Source organism: Scyliorhinus torazame, chromosome 6 (assembly GCF_047496885.1).
Source record: "Scyliorhinus torazame isolate Kashiwa2021f chromosome 6, sScyTor2.1, whole genome shotgun sequence".
Taxonomy (NCBI): domain Eukaryota; kingdom Metazoa; phylum Chordata; class Chondrichthyes; order Carcharhiniformes; family Scyliorhinidae; genus Scyliorhinus; species Scyliorhinus torazame.
In genome coordinates this window covers 43707655-43729838 of record NC_092712.1, presented here as the reverse complement: position 1 = coordinate 43729838, position 22184 = coordinate 43707655, and the positions used below count along the sequence as shown (strand labels likewise).

The 22184-nt window shown below is 47.8% G+C and overlaps 1 long non-coding RNA gene across 1 annotated transcript in view; it reads left to right on the top strand.

The window, feature by feature from the left end:
• The window catches only part of LOC140424769 (uncharacterized), a 100071-nt gene extending 80407 nt beyond the window's left edge, over positions 1 to 19664 (top strand). The window contains exons 2-3 of the long non-coding RNA XR_011947684.1: positions 17339 to 17414; positions 19307 to 19664. This is a non-coding gene — a long non-coding RNA (uncharacterized lncRNA). The remainder of the gene's footprint in view (positions 1 to 17338; positions 17415 to 19306) is intronic.
• Positions 19665 to 22184: the final 2520 nt, after the last annotated feature.

Here is a 22184-nt window from a genome sequence, read left to right as displayed (position 1 = left end):
CTTTGTCCTAGATTAATCATAGATTATCATTGAATTTACAGTGCAGAAGGAGGCCATTCGGCCCATTGAGTCTGCACCGGCTCTTGGAAAGAGCACCCTACCCAAAGTCAACACCTCCACCCAACACTAAGGGCAATTTTGGACACTAAGGGCAATTTATCATGGCCAATCCACCTAACCTGCACATCTTTGGACTGTGGGAGGAAACCGGAGCACCCGGAGGAAACCCACATAGACACGGGGAGGATGTGCAGACTCCGCACAGACAGTGACCCAAGCCGGAATCGAACCTGGGACCCTGGAGCTGTGAAGCAATTGTGCTATCCACAATGCTACCGTGCTGCCCTTAAGAACAAATAAATCTACACTATATCATTTTACCGTAATCCATGTACCTATCCAATAGCTGCTTGAAGGTCCCTAATGTTTCTGACTCAACTACTTCCACAGGCAGTGCATTCCATGCCCCCACTACTCTCTGGGTAAAGAACCTACCTCTGACATCCCCCCTATATCTTCCACCATTCACCTTAAATTTATGTCCCCTTGTAATGGTTTGTTCCACCCGGGAAAAAGTCTCTGACTGTCTACTCTATCTATTCCCCTGATCATCTTATAAACCTCTATCAAGTCGCCTCTCATCCTTCTCCGTTCTAATGAGAAAAGGCCTAGCACCCTCAACCTTTCCTCCTAAGACCTATTCCATTCCAGGCAACATCCTGGTAAATCTCCTTTGCACCTTTTCCAAAGCTTCCACATCCTTCCTAAAATGAGGCGACCAGAACTGTACACAGTACTCCAAATGTGGCCTTACCAAAGTTTTGTACAGCTGCATCATCACCTCACGGCTCTTAAATTCAATCCCTCTGTTAATGAACGCTAGCACACCATAGACCTTCTTCACAGCTCTATCCACTTGAGTGGCAACTTTCAAAGATGTATGAACATAGACCCCAAGATCTCTCTGCTCCTCTACATTGCCAAGAACTCTACCGTTAACCATGTATTCAGCATTCTTATTTGTCCTTCCAAAATGGACAACCTCACACTTTTCAGGGTTAAACTCCATCTGCCACTTCTCAGCCCAGCTCTGCATCCTATCTATGTCTCTTTGCAGCCGACAACAGCCCTCCTCACTATCCACAACTCCACCAATCTTCGTATCGTCTGCAAATTTACTGACCCACCCTTCAACTCCCTCATTCAAGTCATTAATGAAAATCACAAACAGCAGAGGACCCAGAACTGATCCCTGCGGTACCCCACTGGTAACTGGGCTCCAGGCTGAATATTTGCCATCCACCACCACTCTCTGGCTTCTATCGGTTAGCCAGTTCGTTATCCAACTGGCCAAATTTCCCACTATCCCATGCCTCCTTACTTTCTGCAGAAGCCTACCATGGGGAACCTTATCAAATGCATTACTCAAGATGAACTGTATTCCTGGACAATATAGTTTCTCTATTACTCCTACTACCACTTCACCACTCTTTTTAAAAAATAAATGTTTTATTAAAGCTTTTCCAACCAATGTTTTTACATAACAAAGATAGAAGTACAAATAATAATGAAAATAAAAATAAACAAGAATTATTAAACAAAACAAGGTGGGTGTTGTCTTCCTATAAAACGTACATTATATCAACAGTTCACCCCCCACCTGAGCCCCCCCCCCCCCCCCCCAAGATGCTGCTGTTGCTGACAATTACTGCTCCCCTAGAAAGTCAAGGAAATGTTGCCACCGCCGGGAGAACCCCATCAAGGATCCTCTCAAGGCGAACTTTATTCGCTCCAGTGTTGCTCTTTTTAACCTTAGTCTATTTGCTCTGTTTAGGTCACCTTTGCTCATGAGTGCCAGATATTTTTATGATACCGCCACGTGGTTCAAGTTCAGGTTATGATTAATAACACAGCACGCCGCTTAGTAAGGATTAAAACAACGGTCATTTATTATATACAACAAGCAATATTAATACCCTAATACTACTTTCTATATAATAAACCTATCACTACTGGCCAATACTTAACTTAGGAAGAGCCCACCAGGTCAGGGAAACGAATGGCTTGTCCAATCAAATCTGGCCCGCGGGATTCAAAAGGCTGCTACAGGTCGGTGGTTAGGTGTCTCTACCGGATAGCGATCGTTGGATTCAAACTTACGGTGGCCGGTGGCTGGTCTTGCGAAGGTCTCGAGCAGGCGAAGATGAGAGAGAGAGAGATCTGAACATGGACCTTCACTTTTATAGGGCCCAGGGGCTTCCCGCCTCCCAGGGCGGCCCTTGACCCTGAGTCCCAAGTGATTGGATTCTGTCCCCAGTCTCTGGGGTCGATGTGTCCAATGGTGAGGCGATTCCTCGATCGGGGGGTGGTCGCTCACCTGTCTTTGTTTCGGCCACTGCAGGCGCCGACAGGTCTGGCCCGGTGTTCAATTGCTAATATGTTGCAATTGTTCCCGGGGATAGCCGATATAACTGTGGATGTCTGAATAGATTAGCTGCAAACAGTCCTGAATGCAACTGCGGATTCCTGGGTTGATGGGCTGTTGATAGCCCTGAGTATCGATCTGGGCTACGTTCCCAGAGCTGAAGCTGCCTGCTTGTGTCTTCTTGGCTGCTTTTCCCAGCAGTCTTTCGGGTTAGCCGTTTTAAACTGGGTTTTGGCCAGATTAATCGGAACGCAGCCATTTTACATGGCTACACCAGGCTGAGGACCCCCGCCACATTGCTAACCCAGGTCTCCACACTCGGGGGTTTTGAGTCCCTCCACATTAGCAAGATCCGTCTCCGGGCTACCAGGGAGGCAAAGGCCAGTACCTCGGCCTCTTTCGCTTCCTGCACTCCCGGATCCTCCGACACCCCAAATATCTGCTACTGTTGGACTCGCCTTCACCCAAGTGTCCAAAATCCTAGACATCACACTCGCAAACCCCTGCCAGAATTCTTTAAGCGCCGGGCATGCCCAAAACATATGGGCATGCTCCGCCGGACTTCCTGCACATCTCGGGCACCTGTCCTTCACCCCAAAAAACTTACTAATTCTTGCCGCCGTTATATGCGCCCGATGCACCACCTTAAACTGAATTAAGCTGAGTCTGGCACATGATGAGGAGGAGTTCACCCTGCCCAGGGCGTCGGCCCACAGGCCCTCATCCAGCTCCTCACCCAGCTCCTCCTCCCACTTGCCCTTCAACTCCTCCACTGAGGCTTCCTCCACCACCTGCAGCTCCTGATATATGTCCAACACCTTCCCCTCCCCTACCCAGATGTCAGACACCACCCTGTCCTGCATACTACGCGGAAGCAGCAGCGGAAATGACCCCACCTGTTTTCTAAGAAAGTCCCAAACCTGGAGGTACCTGAACGCATTCCCCGGGGACAGGCCGAACTTCTCCTCCAGCGCCTGCATACTAGGGAAAGTCCCGTCTATAAACAGGTCCCCCATCCTCCTAATACCTGCCCTATACCAGCCTTGGGACCCGCCCATCCAACCTACCCGGAGCAAATCTGTGGTTATTCCATATCGGGGTCCACATAGAGGCCTCCTCCTCCTGCCTGTGTCTCCTCCACTGCCCCCAAATCCTCAGTGCCGCCGCCACCACCGGAGGTGTGGTGTATCGCGCCGGTGAGAACGGCAGCGGAGCCGTGACTAGTGCCCCTAGGCTGGTGCCTTTGCATGACGCCGCCTCCCGCTGTCCCCTCCTCCATCATCCACTTCCTAATCATGGCCACATTGGCCGCCCAATAATAGCTGCAGAAGTTCGGCAGAGCCAGTCCTCCACCCCCCCCCCCCCCCGCCTCCTGCTCCCCCCCCCGCCTCCTGCTCCTCCCCGGCTACACTCCAAGAATGCCCTTTTAACTCGCAGGGTTTTATTCACCCGCACAAATCCCGTAACAATCCTATTCACACGCTTAAAAAAGGACTTGGGGATGAAAATGGGGAGGCACTGAGAGACGCAGAGGAACCTGGGGAGAACCAGCATCTTCACAGTCTGCAACCGTCCCGCCAGGGAAAGCGGGAGCATATCCCACCTTTTAAACTCTCCCTCCATCTGCTCCACGAGCCGGGTTAAGTTGAGCCTGTGCAGGGCATCCCAGTTCCTGGCCACTTGTATCCCCAAGTACCGAAAGCTCCTCTCCACTATCTTGAGCGGGAGCTCCCTCAGCCTCTCCTCCTGGCCCCTAGCATGAACCACGAGCAGCTCACTCATCCCCACATTCAATTTATACCCCGAGAAGCTCCCAAAGTCCCGCAGGATCCGCATGACCTCCCCCATCCCCTCTAGCGGGTCCGAAATGAACAACAACAGGTCATCCGCGAAGAGGGAGACCCGGTGTTCCTCCCCCCCACGCACCAGCCCCCTCCAATCCCTTGAAGTCCTGAGCGCAATGGCCAACGGCTCAATTGCCAGGGCAAACAGCAACGGGGACAGGGGCCACCCCTGCCTCATCCCCCGGTGCAGCCTGAAATACTCCGACCTTAGCCGGTTCGTGGACACACTCGCTACAGGGGCCTGATACAGCAGCTTGGCCCACCCTATAAATCCCTCCCCAAATCCAAACCTGCCTAACGCCTCCCACAAATACTCCCACTCCATCCTGTCAAAGGCCTCCTCCGCGTCCATTGCAGCCACCACTTCCGCACCCCCCCCCCTCCGAGGGCATCATAATAATATTCAGGAGCCTCCCCACATTCGTGTTCAGCTGCCTGCCCTTAACAAAACCCGTCTGGTCCTCCCCAATCACTCCCGGGACACAGTCCTCTATTCTGGTGGCCAGAATTTTTGCCAACAGTTTGGCGTCCACATTCAGGAGCGATATTGGCCTGTAGGACCCACACTGAAGCGGATCCTTCTCCTTCTTCAAGATAAGCGAAATCAATGCCTGCGACATCGTCGGGAGGAGGGTCCCCCTCTCCTTTGCCTCATTGAAGGTTCTTAGCAGGAGCGGGCTCAGTAGCTCCGAGAACTTCTTATAAAATTCTACAGGGAAACCGTTCGGACCCGGGGCCTTGCCCGACTGCATGCTTGCCAGCCCCCTGACTACCTCCTCCAACTCAACTGGGGACCCCAATCCCTCCACCCGCTCCACTTCCACCCTCGGGAACCTCAACTGGTCCATAAACTGCCTCATCCCTTCCCCCCCACAGGGGGTTCCGACTCATATAACTTCACGTAGAACTCCTTGAAGACTTCATTGACCCTCTCTGGGCTTAGCACCATGTTACCCTCCTTATCTCGCACTCCCCCAATCTCTCTAGCCGCCTCCCTCTTGCGCAGTTAGCGCACCAGCCTCCTACTCCCCGCACCAGTCTCCCCGTACTCGCAGACTGCCCCTTTCACTTTCCTTAACTGCGCCTCCGCCTTCCCCGTGGTCAGCAAGTCGAACTCCGCCTGAAGTTTCTGGCGTTCATTCAACAGCCCCCCCTCTGGGGCCTCCACGTATCTCCTGTCTACCCGGAGTATCTCTCCCACCAGCCTCTCCCTCTCCGCCCTCTCTGTGGGACCTGATGGAGATTAACTCTCCCCTAACGACCGCCTTCAAAGCCTCCCACACCACTGCCACTGTTACCTCCCGTGTCATTCGCTCCCACATAGCTCTCAATGCTCCTCCCTATCCGCCCACACAACTCCTCATCCGCCAGCAGCCCCACATCCAGTCTCCAGAGGGGGCGCTGACCCTCCTCCGCCCCCAGCCGCAGGTCCACCCAGTGCGGGGCATGGTCCGAGACCGCAGTGGCCGAGTATTCAACCCCCTCCACCCTCGGGATCAGCGCCCTACTCAACACAAAGAAGTCTACCCGCGAATAGACTTTATGGATGTGGGAGAAAAAGGAGAACTCCTTCGCCCTTGGCCGCGCAAATCTCCACGGGTCCACACTCCCCATCTGGCCCATGAACTCCCACAGGGCTCTGGCTGCCGCCGGCCTCTTTCCCGACCTGGACTTGGAACGGTCCAAAATCGGGTCCAAGACCGTATTAAAGTCCCCTCCCATAATCAGGTTACTTTACGCCAAGTCCGGGATCCTACCCAACACGTGCCTCATGAAGTCCGCATTGTCCCAGTTTGGGGCATACACATTCACTCGCACCACCCGGGCCCCCTGCAGCTTGCCACTCACCATTATGTACCTGCCCCCCTTGTCCGCCACGATACTCCCCGCCTCAAATGCCACTCGTTTACTAACCAAAATTGCCACCCTTCTGGTCTTTGAGTCTAACCCCGAGTGAAACACCTGTCCCACCCATCTTTTCCTTAGCCTCGTCTGGTCCACGAGCTTTAAGTGCGTCTCTTGCAATATGGCCACGTCCACCTTCAACCCCTTTAAATGCGAGAACACGCGGGACCTCTTGACTGGCCCATTCAGCCCCTGACTTTCCACATGATCAGCCTGTTCGGGGGGTTGGCCACCCCCCCCCCCCCCCATCCTGCTGAATAACCATCTCCCTTTTTCGGCCAGCCCCGTGCCCGCCTCCCGATTCCAGCCCTCCCCTCGGCGGCCCCCCAGCCCAACTCTCCATCCATTCCCCTCACCTGGCTCCCCTTCAGTCAGCACAGCAGCACCCCTTCCCCCCCTTCCAACCCCCCACCCCCCCATCCTCTGCCAAGTATCCGCTTAGCTCTGATTTCCCCCCCACTATACTTCCGTGAGTCAGCTCACCCATGCTGACCCCGGCCGCTCCCGCCCCTGTATGCCGACCCTAAACATGTTGCATCCTTCGGGCCACCCAACCACCCCCTCCCCCACAGGGTAGAGGGGCAAGCGCCAACCGGGACCTTCCTGTGCGCCGGACAACCAGTCCCGGGCGTTTCCCGTCCCCTAAAACCAAACCCCTGAAAAACAAAACAAACAACAAAACCTCCAACCAAACTAGAGCAGACAAGCAAATAATCTTACGCTTTACCCGTCATCTTACCCCCGGTCCACCCCCACCCGCACATTTCACCCCCATACAACTGTCCCTTAGCTCACGTCCAGCTTCTCGTGCCTGATGAACGACTACACCTCATCCGGCGTATCAAAGTAATGGTGCCTGTCCTGGTATGTTACCCAGAGTCTCGCCGGATGAAGGAGCCCAAACTTCACCCCTTTGCTGTGGAGGACCGGCTTAGCCTAGTTGAACCCCGCACGCCTCCTCGCCAACTCAGCTCCCAAGTCCTGGTAGATGCGGATCTCGCCGTTCTCCCACGTACTGCTCCGCTCTTTCATTGTCCACCTCAGGACTCGCTCCCGGTCTGTCAAATGATGAAACCGTATCACCATCGCCCTCAGTGGGTCATTCACCCTCGGCTTTCTGGCGAGGACTCTGTGCACCCCATCCAGCTCCAAGGGCCGCGGGAAGGCCCCGCGACCATCAGCGTCCCCAACATCGTGGTTACGTACGTGTTCGCGTCTGCCCCCTCCGCTCCTTTGGGAAGGCCCAGGATTCGCTGATTATGGCCCCGAGACCTGTACTCAAGGTCATCTAGCCTCTCTTGCCATCTCTTATGTAGCGCCTCGTGCGCCTCCACCTTCACCGCCAGGCACAGGATCTCGTCCTCATTCTCTGCCACCTTCCTCCTCACTTCCTTGATCTCCTTCTCCTTCGCCTTCTGGGCCACCACAATCTTCTCCATGGAGGCCAACATCTCCGTTTTAAGCTCCATAAAACAGCATTTTAAGAATTCTTGTTGTTCTTTGGCCCACTGGGCCTACACCTCCCGATCTTCTCCGGCCGCCATTTTGTCTTCCCAGACCTTCTTCCCCACGTTTGCACGTCTGCCGGCCCCACTCCTCGTTCTCTCCATGCAGCCCCGGGGGGAACCTCTCCCGCGCCCGTTCCCACACAGGTCTCAGCCTCCAAATGCCGCCGCCGTCCCGTTCAGCGGCCCAAAATACCAACCTCGGCAGCTGCCGTGAACACGCGACCTAGCAGGTCATGGCCGCTGCCGGAAGTGGCTTCACCACTCTTTACTGGGCTTTCCAACCTTACCTTATATAATGGAATACTACTCTCACCCTGAATTCCACATATTACCACCTTTTCTGGCAACATTCTTCCCAAACTACATAACTCCTCATCTCTTACCATTAAAGATTGACTAGCTCCCGTATCTCTTAAAATTGTGACTTCTTTACCTGCTCCTCCTGATACACATGAGTAAACTTTATCCACACAAGTAAATTCTTTAAAGAGATCTGGCACCTTCTTATCAATCACCTCTTGATCAGACTGTACAATCTTTTGCACCTCCTTCGCTTCACTTGGGCTTTCCTTTACCACTTTAACAAACCCCACTGTCTTAACCTGTTTTACCACATCAGCCTTCCCAGTGCTTTTCTTCAACCACCAACACTGTGACTTTACATGGCCTAGTTTATTACAGTGAAAACATTTGAAACTTTTCATTTCTTTTCCACCCTCCTGGATTTCTTTTTTAATCTGAGGTACACTCTCCTTATTATCTCCCATCAGATCACCTTTACCTTTACCACTTCAGTATTTCTCATATCCCCAGTTTCTATCCCTCACAGGCTGAAACTGATGTCGGAAACCAAGCTTTGATTTATGAACTAATTCATAATCATCTGCCATTTCTGCTGCTAATCCTGCAGTTTTAACCCTCTGCTCTTCCACATGATTTCTCACTGCATCAGGAATTGAACTTCTAAACTCCTCCAAAAGTATAATTTCTCTGAGAGTTTCATACGTTTGGTCTATTTTCAAAGCCCTTTTCCACCTATCAAAATTACTCTGTTTGATCCTTTCAAACTCCATGTATGTTTGACCACATTCTTTCCTTAAATTTCTAAACCTTTGTCTGTAGGCTTCAGGCACTAGTTCATATGCACCCAAGATGGATTTTTTCACCTCCTCATATGTCTCAGATACCTCCTCCGGTAGTGATGCAAACACTTCACTCACCCTACCTGCCAGCTTTGTTTGAATCAATAATACCCACATGTCCTGTGGCCATTTCATTTGTTTAGCCACCTTCTCAAATGAACTGAAAAAGGCTTCTACCTCCTTCTCGTCAAACCTAGGCAATGCTTGGACATATTTAAATAGATTCCCACCAAGCCTTCGACTATGACACTCTTTCTCACTATCCTCATCACTATCATCCAACTGTACGTTTCCCTTTACGTCTGCCAATTTTAACTGACAGTCATGTTTCATGGCCATTTTCTGAAGTTCAAACTCTCTCTCTTTATGTTTTTCCCTGATCTGTATCTCCATTTCTCTTTCTTTTTGTTCTGCTAGGGCTATTCTTTCTTTTCTCCTTTCTTCTCTCTCCTTTTCTTTTCCTCTCTCTCTCTTTCTTTTCCCTCTCTATCTCTTTCTTTTGCCACTCTCTCTCTTTCTTTTTCCTCTCTTTCGTATTCAAGCTGCTTTAATTCTTTCTCATGTTCCATTTGTTTAATTTGCAACTGAATTTTTGCCATTTCCAATGAGTCAAACTGTATCTCAGGCAACTTTAAATGCTTAGCCATCGCCATAGTTACCTCACCTTTTCGCATTTTGTCAGGTAATGTTAACTGCAATGTTTTTGCCAAATCTAACAGTCTGCTTTTAGTCTCTGTCCATAAGGTACTGCTTGTGATCGTCTCCACCTCCAAAAACTTCTGAGCCTCTGGAAGAGCCATTGTCCACAACATACTCCCCACTTAAACTAAAATACCACACCTGAAAAGCAACCACAATATGCTCACCCCTCACTATCTTTAAGTTCACTAAGCCAATCCAATAGACTTTTATCCCCCTCGAGCCCCCAATTGTTATAGACCAGGGTTTAGAGAACCCCAAAGTGTATCATGAAGTTCACCTGACCCACAACTTTTAATAGATTGTGGTATGGGGAGCACACGGCTCACTCTACAGTAATGGTACAGCAGAAATGGACCACTATTTTTTAAAATCAAAACAATGTTTATTCTATGAACTCAAGTTAACCTTTTTAAAACAAACAGTGAATATCTTAGCAACCATTAATTCAAATACACCCCCCAAAGAATACAACACTAAGTAATCTGTATGCTGTCCTTTTAACACCCAGAAGACTTATCAAACCTCTAAACAGGAACACATCAGGGTTTACATTCAATACTGAAAACATTTATAATTCTGAATTCACCAAATGATTAAGAAATAGACCTTCATGGCAGAGAGCTCAGCAGTACTGCTGTTTCTGACTTCAGCTGCAACACACTGAAAAACGAAACCAAAAAGGCAGACACATCCAAGCTTTTCTCAAAGTGAAACTAAAAAGCAGAACCAGAGCTCAGTTCCACCCACACTCTGACATCACTGCAGTAACATGAGCAGCCAAACATTTCTTAAAGCAACATTCGCATGACAAGTTTTAATACAACAAGCTTTTGATCAACTAAACTCTCATTTGCAACTGCCATTATCACATCCTTAACAACTGTACTTGAAATATTATTTGTCAGTAATGGAATACAATAGTGTCCCGACTGTGTAAATTGTAAATCCACCGTCTTTCCAAAAACTGTTCCCTTATCCTGTTCCGTATCCAGTTTCATGTGTGCTTTCTTCATCGATGGTCTGCTCAGAAGCAAAGGTATCTCACTTGATACAACATCCGTGCTAATGAAATGATTCACTCTGACACTATTGCAAGGGATCACCACTCTTTTCATCGACTTCAGAGTATTATCATTCCCAAACCTGAAACTTGTGGAACTTTCAAATCCCTTAACCTTGTTACGATTTTCAGCATTCAAGGAGTCCAGGTAACATTTTAACCAGTCAATTCCACACACAGTAGATGTGCAGCCACTGTCCAATACAGCACAGTTGAAGGATTCTGCAACCAACACCCTCATTGCGCAGGTCAAGGAGACACAGCCTGAGTGAGAGAGATACAGACCGAGTGAGAATCTGGTAATTTGGTGCAGTGAGGTAACCAGGAAAGGTAAGTGGTTAATCTAATTTTGCTGTTTTTCAGTTAAAAGTGCAGTGTAGATTAGTGTCTGATTGGCTGAAGCTGCCCCCACCCTAATTGCTGAGAGGCAGTTATCTGGCAGTCACCTGAGGCCTGTTAAGGGGCACAAAGGTACACATTGTTTTCTTCTCTTTGAAGTTTTAGTGTGAGTCATCCTAAAGTCTGTATAAAAGACAGACAGAAAGCGCACATTAGTAAGCATTGCGCAGGTCAAGGAGACACAGCCTGAGTGAGAGAGATACAGACCGAGTGAGAATTTGGTAATTTGGTGCAGTGAGGTAATTCGGTGAAGAGTGGGAGAAGGTGCTTTTTCCCTACTGTTTTGTTCTCTCTCTTTCGTCGGGCCTAATTTCGGGAGCCGTTTGGAGGAGAAGGAGCAGTCTCTGTGAGTATAAAAACCTAATGGAAACTTCCTGTTTTCCAGTTTTTTTCCCAAAAGTGACGTCAGAGGGAAGCTGTGATCTGAGTGGTTGATAGCAAATCTGCCGCAAATTTTTTAAAAAACACAGCTAAACTCATAAACTTAAATTAAACTAATTAATTAATTAGTGATGGCTGGTCAGGTGATGTGCTTGAGCTGCTTGATGTGGGAGCTGGCAGATCCCATTGCGAGCTGCAGCGACCACATCTGCAGTAAGTGTTGGCTGCTCGAAGAGCTCCGGCTCAGGTTTGATGAGCTGGAGTCTGAGCTTCAAACACTGAGGCACATCCGGGAGGGGGAGACTTACCTGGACACTGTGTTTCAGGAGGCAGTCACACCAGTCAGAGTAAGTAGTTTAAATCCTGCCAGGGACAGCAGGGTGTGACTGCAAGTCAGGCAGGTAAAGGGAACCAGCAGTCAGGAACTCAGGAGCCTCAGCCCTTGCCTCTGTCCAACAGGTATGAGGCACTTGCTTCCTGTGTGGATGGCGAACAGGGCTGCAGGAAGGATGAGTCAGCTGACCAAGGCACCATGGTTCAGCAGGCCATTCAAGGGGAGGGAGTAAATAGGCAAGTTGTAGTTGTAGGGGATTCTATTATCAGGGGGATAGATAGTATCCTTTGTGAGCAGGATAAAGAGTCCCGCATGGTATGTTGCCTGCCCGGTGCTAGGGTGCGGGACATCTCTGACCGGCTTGAAAGGATACTGAAGAGGGAGGGGGAGGATCCAGTTGTTGTGGTCCATGGCGGTACCAACAACATAGGCAAGTCTAGGAAAGAGGACCTGTTTAGAGATTATAAAGAGCTAGGATTCAAATTAAAAAACAGGTCCTCAAGGGTCATAATCTCCGGATTACTGCCCGAGCCACGTGCAAATTGGCATAGGGAGGCAAGAATAAGGGAAGTTAACACGTGGCTGAAAGAGTGGTGTGGGAAAGAGGGGTTCCTTTTCATGGGACACTGGCATCAGTTTTGGGACAGGGGGGACCTATACCGTTGGGATGGTCTCCACCTGAACCGAGCTGGGACCAGTGTTCTGGCGAAAAGAATAAATAGGGTGGTCAATAGGACTTTAAACTAAAGATTGGGGGGGAAGGGAAAGTCAGGGAACCAAGAGGTGAAGTAATCAGTGGGAAGCGTAGCTGCTTAGGAATACAATAAAGCACGAAAAGACAAAACTCAGGAGAGGTTACGGTAGTCCCCATCCCACAAAATATGACACAGTGTATGGAAAGGCTCAGTAAACCAAGGTCCACCACACTAAGAAAACAAAAAGGGACTGTCAATAGAGAATTAAAGGTGCTACATTTAAATGCGCGCAGTGTACGGAACAAGGTAGATGAGCTTGTGGCCCAGATTGTGACTGGCAGGTATGATGTGGTAGGCATCACAGAGACATGGTTGCAGGGGGTTCAGGACTGGCATTTAAACATCCAGGGATTCACAACCTATCGAAAAGACAGGGAGGTGGGCAGAGGGGGCGGGGTTGCCTTGTTAATTAGGAATGAAATTAAATCAATAGCACTAAATGACACAGGGTCAGATGATGTGGAGTCTGTGTGGGTAGAGTTGAGGAACCACAAAGGCAAAAAAACCATAATGGGAGTTATGTACAGGCCTCCTAACAGTGGTCAGGACCGGGGGCACAAAATGCACCACGAAATAGAAAGTGCATGTCAGAAAGGCAAGGTCACAGTGATCATGGGGGACTTCAATATGCAGGTGGACTGGGTAAATAATGCTGCCAGTGGACCCAAGGAAAGGGAATTCATTGAATGTTTACAGGAGGGCTTTTTGGAACAGCCTGTGATGGAGCCCACGAGGGAACAGGCCATTCTGGACTTAGTGTTATGTAATGAGCCAGACTTGATTAAAGATCTTAAAGTAAGGGAGCACTGAGGAGGCAGTGATCATAATATGGTAGAATTCAATCTCCAATTTGAAAGAAAGAAGGTAGAATCAGATGTAAAGGTGTTACAGTTAAATAAAGGTAACTACAGGGGCATGAGGGAGGAACTGACGAAAATCGACTGGGAGCAGAGCCTAGTGGGAAAGACAGTAGAACAGCAATGGCAGGAGTTTCTGGAAGTAATTGAGGACACAGTGCAGAGGTTCATCCCAAAGAAAAGAAAGGTTATCAGAGGGGGGATTAGGCAGCCATGGCTGACAAAGGAAGTTAGGGAATGCATCAAAGCAAAAGAGAAAGCCTGTAATGTGGCAAAGAGTAGTGGGAAGTCAGAAGATTGGGAAGGCTACAAAAACAAACAGAGGATAACAAAGAGAGAAATAAGGAAAGAGAGGATCAAATATGAAGGTAGGCTAGCCAGTAACATTAGGAATGATAGTAAAAGTTTCTTTAAATACATTAAAAACAAACGGGAGGCAAAAGTTGACATTGGGCCGCTCCAAAATGACGCTGGTAATTTTGTGATGGGAGACAAGGAAATAGCTGAGGAATTAAATAAGTACTTTGCGTCAGTCTTCACAGTAGAAGACATGAGTAATATCCCACCAATTCCGGAGAGTCAGGGGGCAGAGTTGAATATGGTAGCCATCACAAAGGAGAAAGTGCTAGAGAAACTAAGAGGTCTAAAAATTGATAAATCTCCGGGCCCAGATGGACTACATCCTAGAGTTCTAAAGGAGATAGCTGAAGAAATAGTGGAGGCGTTAGTTATGATCTTTCAAAAGTCACTGGAGTCCGGGAAAGTCCCAGAGGATTGGAAAATCGCTGTTGTAACCCCCCTGTTCAAGAAGGGAACAAGGAAAAAGATGGAAAATTATAGGCCAATTAGCCTAACCTCGGTTGTTGGCAAGATTCTAGAATCCATTGTTAAGGATGAGATTTCTAAATTCTTGGAAGTGCAGGGTCAGATTAGGACAAGTCAGCATGGATTTAGTAAGGGGAGGTCGTGCCTGACAAACCTGTTAGAGTTCTTTGAAGAGATAACAAATAGGTTAGACCAAGGAGAGCCAATGGATGTTATCTATCTTGACTTCCAAAAGGCCTTTGATAAGGTGCCTCACGGGAGACTGCTGAGTAAAATAAGGGCCCATGGTATTCGAGGCAAGGTACTAACATGGATTGACGATTGGCTGTCAGGCAGAAGGCAGAGAGTTGGGATAAAAAGTTATTTTTCGGAATGGCAACCGGTGACGAGTGGTGTCCCGCAGGGTTCAGTGTTGGGGCCACAGCTGTTCTCTTTATATATTAACGATCTAGATGACGGGACTGGGGGCATTCTGGCTAAGTTTGCTGCTGATACAAAGATAGGTGGAGGGGCAGGTAGTATGGAGGAGGTGGGGAGGCTGCAGAAAGATTTAGACAGTTTAGGAGAGTGGTCCAAGAAATGGCTGATGAAATTCAACGTGGGCAAGTGCGAGGTCTTGCACTTTGGAAAAAAGAATAGAGGCATGGACTATTTTCTAAACGGTGACAAAATTCATAATGCTGAAGTGCAAAGGGACTTGGGAGTCCTAGTCCAGGATTCTCTAAAGGTAAACTTGCAGGTTGAGTCTGTTATTAAGAAAGCAAATGCAATGTTGTCATTCATCTCAAGAGGCTTGGAATATAAAAGCAGGGATGTACTTCTGAAGCTTTATAAAGCATTAGTTAGGCCCCATTTAGAATATTGTGAGCAATTTTGGGCCCCACACCTCAGGAAGGACATACTGGCACTGGAGCGGGTCCAGCGGAGATTCACACGGATGATCCCAGGAATGGTAGGCCTAACATACGATGAACGTCTGAGGATCCTGGGATTATATTCATTGGAGTTCAGGAGGTTGAAGGGAGATCTAATAGAAACTTACAAGATAATGAATGGCTTAGATAGGGTGGATGTAGGGAAGGTGTTTCCATTAGCAGGGGAGACTAGGACCCGGGGGCACAGCCTTAGAATAAAAGGGAGTCACTTTAGAACAGAGATGAGGAGAAATTTCTTCAGCCAGAGAGTGGTGGGTCTGTGGAATTCATTGCCACAGAGGGCGGTGGAGGCCGGGACGTTGAGTGTCTTTAAGACAGAAGTTGATAAATTCTTGATTTCTCGAGGAATTAAGGGCTATGGAGAGAGAGCGGGTAAATGGAGTTGAAATCAGCCATGATTGAATGGCGGAGTGGACTCGATGGGCCGAATGGCCTTACGTCCGCTCCTATGTCTTATGGTCTTATGGTCTTATTACCGGCGTAAAACTGCTTGTTAATAGGACAATGCCTTCTTTCTGGTCGCTATCTTTTTCCTCTTCTGACTCTTCCATGTCATGTGTCGCTTCAAATACTCTATTATAATGTGTTGGACAGTTGAAAGCATAGTGGTATTGAGAGTCACATCGAAAACATCGATTTATCATATCTGGGCATTTCTGGGGTTCATCTTCCTACTGTAAGTTCTAACTGGGTTTCTGTCTTCATAATTTCTGGGTCCCGATCTCCTTCTATCATCTTGAAACCTGTTTGTAGCCGTGTGATTTTGCCATCCTGTTAGTAGTGTATCTTCCATATTCTGCTTTATTGCAGACTGACCTATTTGGGTCATCAGAGCCATCGGAATTGAATGTTTCCCTCGAAACTTTTTTAAAGCTTCTGTCATCTGATCGAATAAGGTATCCTTATCCGCGAACTGAACTCCTGTCACAACCAGGAGCCTATCCATGTTGCTCAATCTAGCACAGTCAAGTAATTTAAAGGCCAACACAGACTGTGGAAATTCCAGGTTGTGTTTCTGCAGCCTTTTATATAGTCTGCCAAATTCCATTATATAGTCTTCCATGGAGAAATCCTCTATTTTCCGGAACCTATCAAAATCCGACCATGCTTCATATGCACTTAACAAGTCATCCTTTTTATAAATCTTATCCATATAACGTAATAGCGTCTCCAGACCTTCTTCTGAGTCCAACTCTTCCAATTCCAGCTCAGAAAACACTTTGCTTCGGATTTTACTGTCATAAGGTAGAGAAAGAGCCAATGCCGTACCTTGTTTTCTCTTTCCCAAGGCAGTTACTTTAGTCCACATAACTACTGCACTTCTCCATTGGTCGTACGACCCCCTTTCAGAAAATAAGTGGGGTAGTCATATCCGGCCATCTTTATCCCAGGTTCAATCATATATCCTCTTTTTGTTTTCTTCTCACTCACTCCTTGGTTTGGTTTGGAAAAGTTGTACCTTTCAACCCTTCACATTTGCACAGCAACCATTCTCTGCTACATTTGTTAGACATTTAGCTGCTGCTGTATAAAGAGTCAAAGGTACTGCTCCTTTTTACACGCACCTTTATTTCACTTTAACAGACTCTGCACAAAACCCTATCTTCACATCACCTGACACAAAGTCCACCTGAAGCCTCTTTACATATCAGTATCAATTATTGGATGCTTAACATAAATGTGACAACTAATTGGAATGTCTCTTAACCCATTACTTAACATTGAACACATAGCTAAAGAGCTGGTGTTTGGGGGAGGGCTTCTGATATGTGGATCATTGGGTTGTCTTCCATGGAAGGTGGGACCTAGACAAGCAGGACAGGTCGCACCTAAAGTGGAGGGGCACCAATATCCTGGCCGGGAGGTTTGCTCATGTGGTTTGGGAGGGTTTAACCTAATATGGTGAAGTTGGGGGGGGGGTAAGAAGCGGAGCAGCAGGCCAGCAAGTGTAGAGACTGGGGAAGAGTTTGAGACTAAGACAAATATAGCAAAGAGGAAGACCAAAAGAGAAAATGCTGGAAAATATTAGCAGGTCTGGCAGCATCTGTAAGGAGAGAAAAGAGCTAATGTTTCGCGTCCAGATGACCCTTTGTCAAAGCTCAAACATAAGCTCAAACATGAGCTTTGACAAAGGGTCATCTGGACTCAAAACATGAGCTCGTTTCTCTCCTTACAGGTGCTGCCAGACTGTTGAGATTTTCCAGCATTTTCTCTTTTGGTTTCAGATTCCAGCATCCGCAGTAATTTGCTTTGATATTTATTTTAGCAAAGAGGGACAGCAGGCAGAGGCAAGATCTCAGAAGGTCTGGAGTGCGTTTGCTTCAACGCCACAAGTATAACAGGTAAGACAGATGAACTTAGAGCTTGCATTAATGTCGGGAATCATGATACTGTTGCTATTATGGAGACATGGTTAAAGGAAGGACAGGACTGGCAGCTTAATGTTCCAGTATATCGATGTTTTGAATGAGACAGAAGGGGTCGCAGAAAGGATGGGGGAGTTGCATTACTGGTTAGGGAATATATCACAGCTGTGATGAGGGACGATATCTTGGAGGGATCCTGCAGTGAGGCATTGAGTTGAGATCATGAATAGGAAGGGTGCAATCACAGTGTTGGGGTTGTACTATAGGCCTCCCAATAGCCAGCAGATATGTAGTGAGATTCTGGAAAGAAGTCAAAATAGCAGGGTTGTTGTGGTGGGTGATTTTAATTTCCCCCATATTAACTGGGACTTCCTTAGTGCCAGAGGTTCGGATGCAAGGCAATTTGTTAAGTGTGTCCAAGAGGGAATTTTGAACAGTATGTTGATAGTCCAACCAGGGAGGGGCTAAAAGCGGCCATGAAATGGCATTGGCAAGCAGAGTCAAGGAAAATCCCAAGGCCTTTTATACATATAAGGAGCAAGAGGGTAGCTAGGGAAAGAGTAGGCCCACTCAAGAACAAAGGAGGGAGGTTATGCGTGGAGTCAGAGGAAGTAGGTGAGATCCTTAATGAGTACTTTGCATCGGTATTCACCAAGGAGGGACATGACAGATGTTGAGGTTAGGGATGGGTGTGTGAATACTCTAGGACATGTTAGCATAATGAAGGAGAAAGTGTTTGATACCTTAAAATGCATTAAGGTAATCAAGTCCCCTGGGCTAGATGGGATATCATAGAATCATAGAATTTACAGTGCAGAAGGAGGCCATTTGGCCCATCGAGTCTGCACTGGCTCTTGGAAAGAGCACCCTACCCAAGGTCAACACCTCCACCCTATCCCCATAACCCAGTAACCCCACCCAACACTAAGGGCAATTTTGGACACTAAGGGCAATTTATCATGGCAAATCCACCTAACCTGCACATCTTTGTACTGTGGGAGGAAACCGGAGCACCCGGAGGAAACCCACGCACACACGGGGAGGATGTGCAGACTCCGCACAGCCAGTGACCCAAGCTGGAATCGAACCTGGGACCCTGGAGCTGTGAAGCAATTGTGCTATCCCAGGTTACTGTGGGAGGCAAGAGAGGAAATAGCTGGGGCCTTAACAGATATCTTTGTATCATCTTTGACCACAGGCAAAGTTCCAGAGGACTGGAGAATGGCCAATGTTGTCCCATTGTTTAAGAAGGAAAACAGGGATAATCCAGGTCATTATAGACTGGTGAGCCTGACATCAGTGGAGGGGAAGCTGTTGGAGATGATACTGAGGGACAGGATTTATTCACATTTAGAAGGGAATGGACTTGTTAGTGATAGGCAACATGGTTTTGTACGGGGAATGTCTTACCAACTTGAAAGCGTTTTTGCGGAGGTGACAAAATGAATTGATGAGGGAAAAACTGTGGCTGTCATCTACATGGACTTTAGTAAGGTGTTTGACAAGGTCACTCATGGCAGACTGGCACAAAAGGTAAAGTCGCACGGGATTCGGGGTGTGATAGCTAGATCGAAAAAAAACTGGCTTGGCAACAGGAGACTTGCTATCTTTACTTGCTCTAAATATGGCCGTCAATAAGATTGCCTTTCTTAATATGGATATGAATATGATATGCTCTCAGAGTCGCCAGGTATCAAATGATACCGCCACAAGGTTCAACCGGGTATCGATCCAAGAGCCAAACAACCAGTTAGTTAGTTCAAGATCAATGGTACTTTATTTACACACACGATTAATTTACACATGCAACATAAACACTACGAGCTAAACTACACCTAACAACTGTGATAACCTGTACTTAACTTCAGGCACCCGGATTAGGTCAGAGGAACAGTGACCTTTGTTCGAATCTGGATCGGCTGGATCTGGAGAAGTAACTGCGGTTTGGCTAGGATCATTCGTCTGGTAGCGAACGTTGAACTTGAACTTGCTTCTGGTGGTGCTGCGATGGAGATGGACGTTGCTGGAGCGCCAGGTCCAAAAGAGATCGAACACATGGCAGTGTCTCTCTTTAGCCTTGGGGAGTTTCATGCTCTTTTGAGCGGTTCTTAGGTTTGGACCCAATTAATTGGGCAGTTCTCGGTCACTGCCTTCGATCTAAGCCAATAAAGGGTGAGGGTGCCTTGATGGCCGGGTATGTACTAAGCGGTCATTGACCCTGCTGTTTATGATGCCTGAGTAAAAGGAGTGGTGCCGAAATGTCTGGGCTTGCATCGGTTACCTGAGTATCAATCCTTTGTCTTACGGAGATGGGCCATTAAATACTAATCGGTTGGGGGTTTCAATGCTGTTTGGATTCTCTGCTCACAAATATACATTCAGGCTCTGTGCCTGCCTGAATCTTACATTGTCCATATTTCCCGTTAGGCTTTGCGAACGTCCATGTTTTGTGTTGTAAGTGGCCATCCCAGATGGCTACAGTCCGTCCTCTTGATCCTAAACGCGAAGCGTGATGGATCACACTACTGAATCTTCTTATGTTCTCTGGTATGCCGGGTACCCTTAATCAAAGACAGGTTCTATCCTACTCTGTCCTATGGATTGGAACATTTACCTAAGTTTTAACACATCACACATCTATAAAAAGAAATCTAAGGGGGCACTATCACATTCAATCATACATTTCAACTTCTTTACACAAACAGGGGAACCTCTAATTGTCCTTATCTAAACTACACTTATGCTGCTAGCTAATAACCAAAATAACTTATATTACAGTACAAAATAAACAATAGCAGCATCACATTTCGACTTAACACTTATGCCATTTACAGAGAAAGTAACTTGTCTTGAAAAACCGTGAAATTTATTAGGCAGAAAAGGGTTCAGAAGAGTGTGGGGTCTGTTGAAGTCCGAAAAAAGGGGCTCTGAGTGCGTATACTGGGGAGCGGGAGGCTCTCCTTCGCCATTTCCGAAGTCTGAGTGTCTAGGTGTCACTGCAAAGCATTGCTATAATCAATAGGGCTTCTACCGTGTATGAAAAGGGAATAACACTTTATGATATTATCGCACCATGTGGGGATATCAGTGGCTGTTTCTATGTGTGTGTAGTGTCCGGGCTGGGGGTATCGTGTTGGGTGGTCATGTTTAGGGCCTGTGTGGTGGAGGATATAGGGGCTGATAACACGCGCAGCTGTAGTGATCCAACGACGATCATGATGCAGGTCATCAGGTCCGTCTTCTTTTCGTCTTTGTCTTCCTCTGTCTCCTGGTATATTCGTATATTCCTGGGGGTACAAGCATAATATCTGTTATTATCTTGTTGTTTAATATCTTGTTTGTCTGTCTGTTTCTCCTTAACATCAATTTCCCGTTTAGAATTGTCACCATATGTGACTCCCTCACTTTTTTTTTAAACCAACCCATTTGGGGGACAAGACATCCGTAACAGCAAATTTGTTTCAACCAAGTGTTTGAACATGTAAATAGTAGTTGGGGGATAGCGACCGAAAGGTCGCCGGAGGGCAAACAAAAACTGTGGCAAAGTGCATTCTTTAAACCACACTATGAAAAGAACAGTAAAAGAGCTTCGAAAACAATTTTCTGAATGGAGTGCTTATGAGCTGCGTCAGGGCAAGAATGGGTGGAATCCCCGGGTAGGGCGGTGATCAGTGCCGTTGCTCCACTACCCGAGCTTTGCTGACCAAATACATAGGGGGTCCTCAGGTAGGGCGGGGATAAGTGCCGTTACTCCACTGCCTGGGTGACCTGACAAGAATTTGATTATATATGGAGTTCTGACAAACTGGTCCCTTTAAGTACCATGTGGCAGAGTAGTTATGACTGCATCAAGAAATTTTGGAATGAGCTCGACACACAAAGTCGTACAAGAGGCAAACATTCAACATTAAAAACTAAAAAAACAAACCAAAAAAACGGGCAGGCTCCATCTGAGAATAGGACACCATAAATCTCAATCGGTTCCTTTCTCTCATCATCTGGACACCTCAGGGTTCCATTCTGAAAAGGGTCGTGAAGGGGTTAGCATGGTGGGAGTCAGACTCTGAGTCGTCACCATCTCCCGGTTGCCAAACTCGTGACTGGAGTTTCTGTGCCAAGGCGGCGTGGGCCAATGTGGGATCCATCTCGTTGTTTCTTATCAGTCGATAAGAGTTATCGCAGTGCCAATGTTTCTTATTTTGTAGGGTGGTAGAGGCAAGGGGGGGGGGGGGGTGGTCACTATCGTCGGGCGGTGGGTCAGGTTCTGGTAGCGGCCAATAAATGGTCTTTGAGGGGCCGAACATATCATGGTCAGTGTCACAGGGGCCGTAGTGACTGGGGCCTGGTCTGTTTTGCGATTGGTCGGGGATTTCAAGTACGTCCATAGGGCTTTCGCTGTCGCTATCGCTCGCGGCCGAATCAAGTGTGAGGCGGAAACTGGTCTCTGGGGGCGGTGTCAAGGTCGTGTCTGTGGACGTGCTGTCCTGGCTGGGGGAGGGTTGGATTCGGTTGCCAGTGGGCGGGTCTTCGTTGTCTGCTATCGCCAGTGAAATGTGGTATGAATGGCTGCACTGCATTCCATAAACTTTAAGCTGGTTTATGTGAAACCATCCTGACTTTCCATTTGGATATGTAATCTTATACACTGAGGGGCTTACATTGTCAGAAATTATGTAGGGTCCTGCAAATTTGGGGGAGAGGAATGAACTCGGATTGTACAGGGAGATCATGACTTGTTGTCTGACT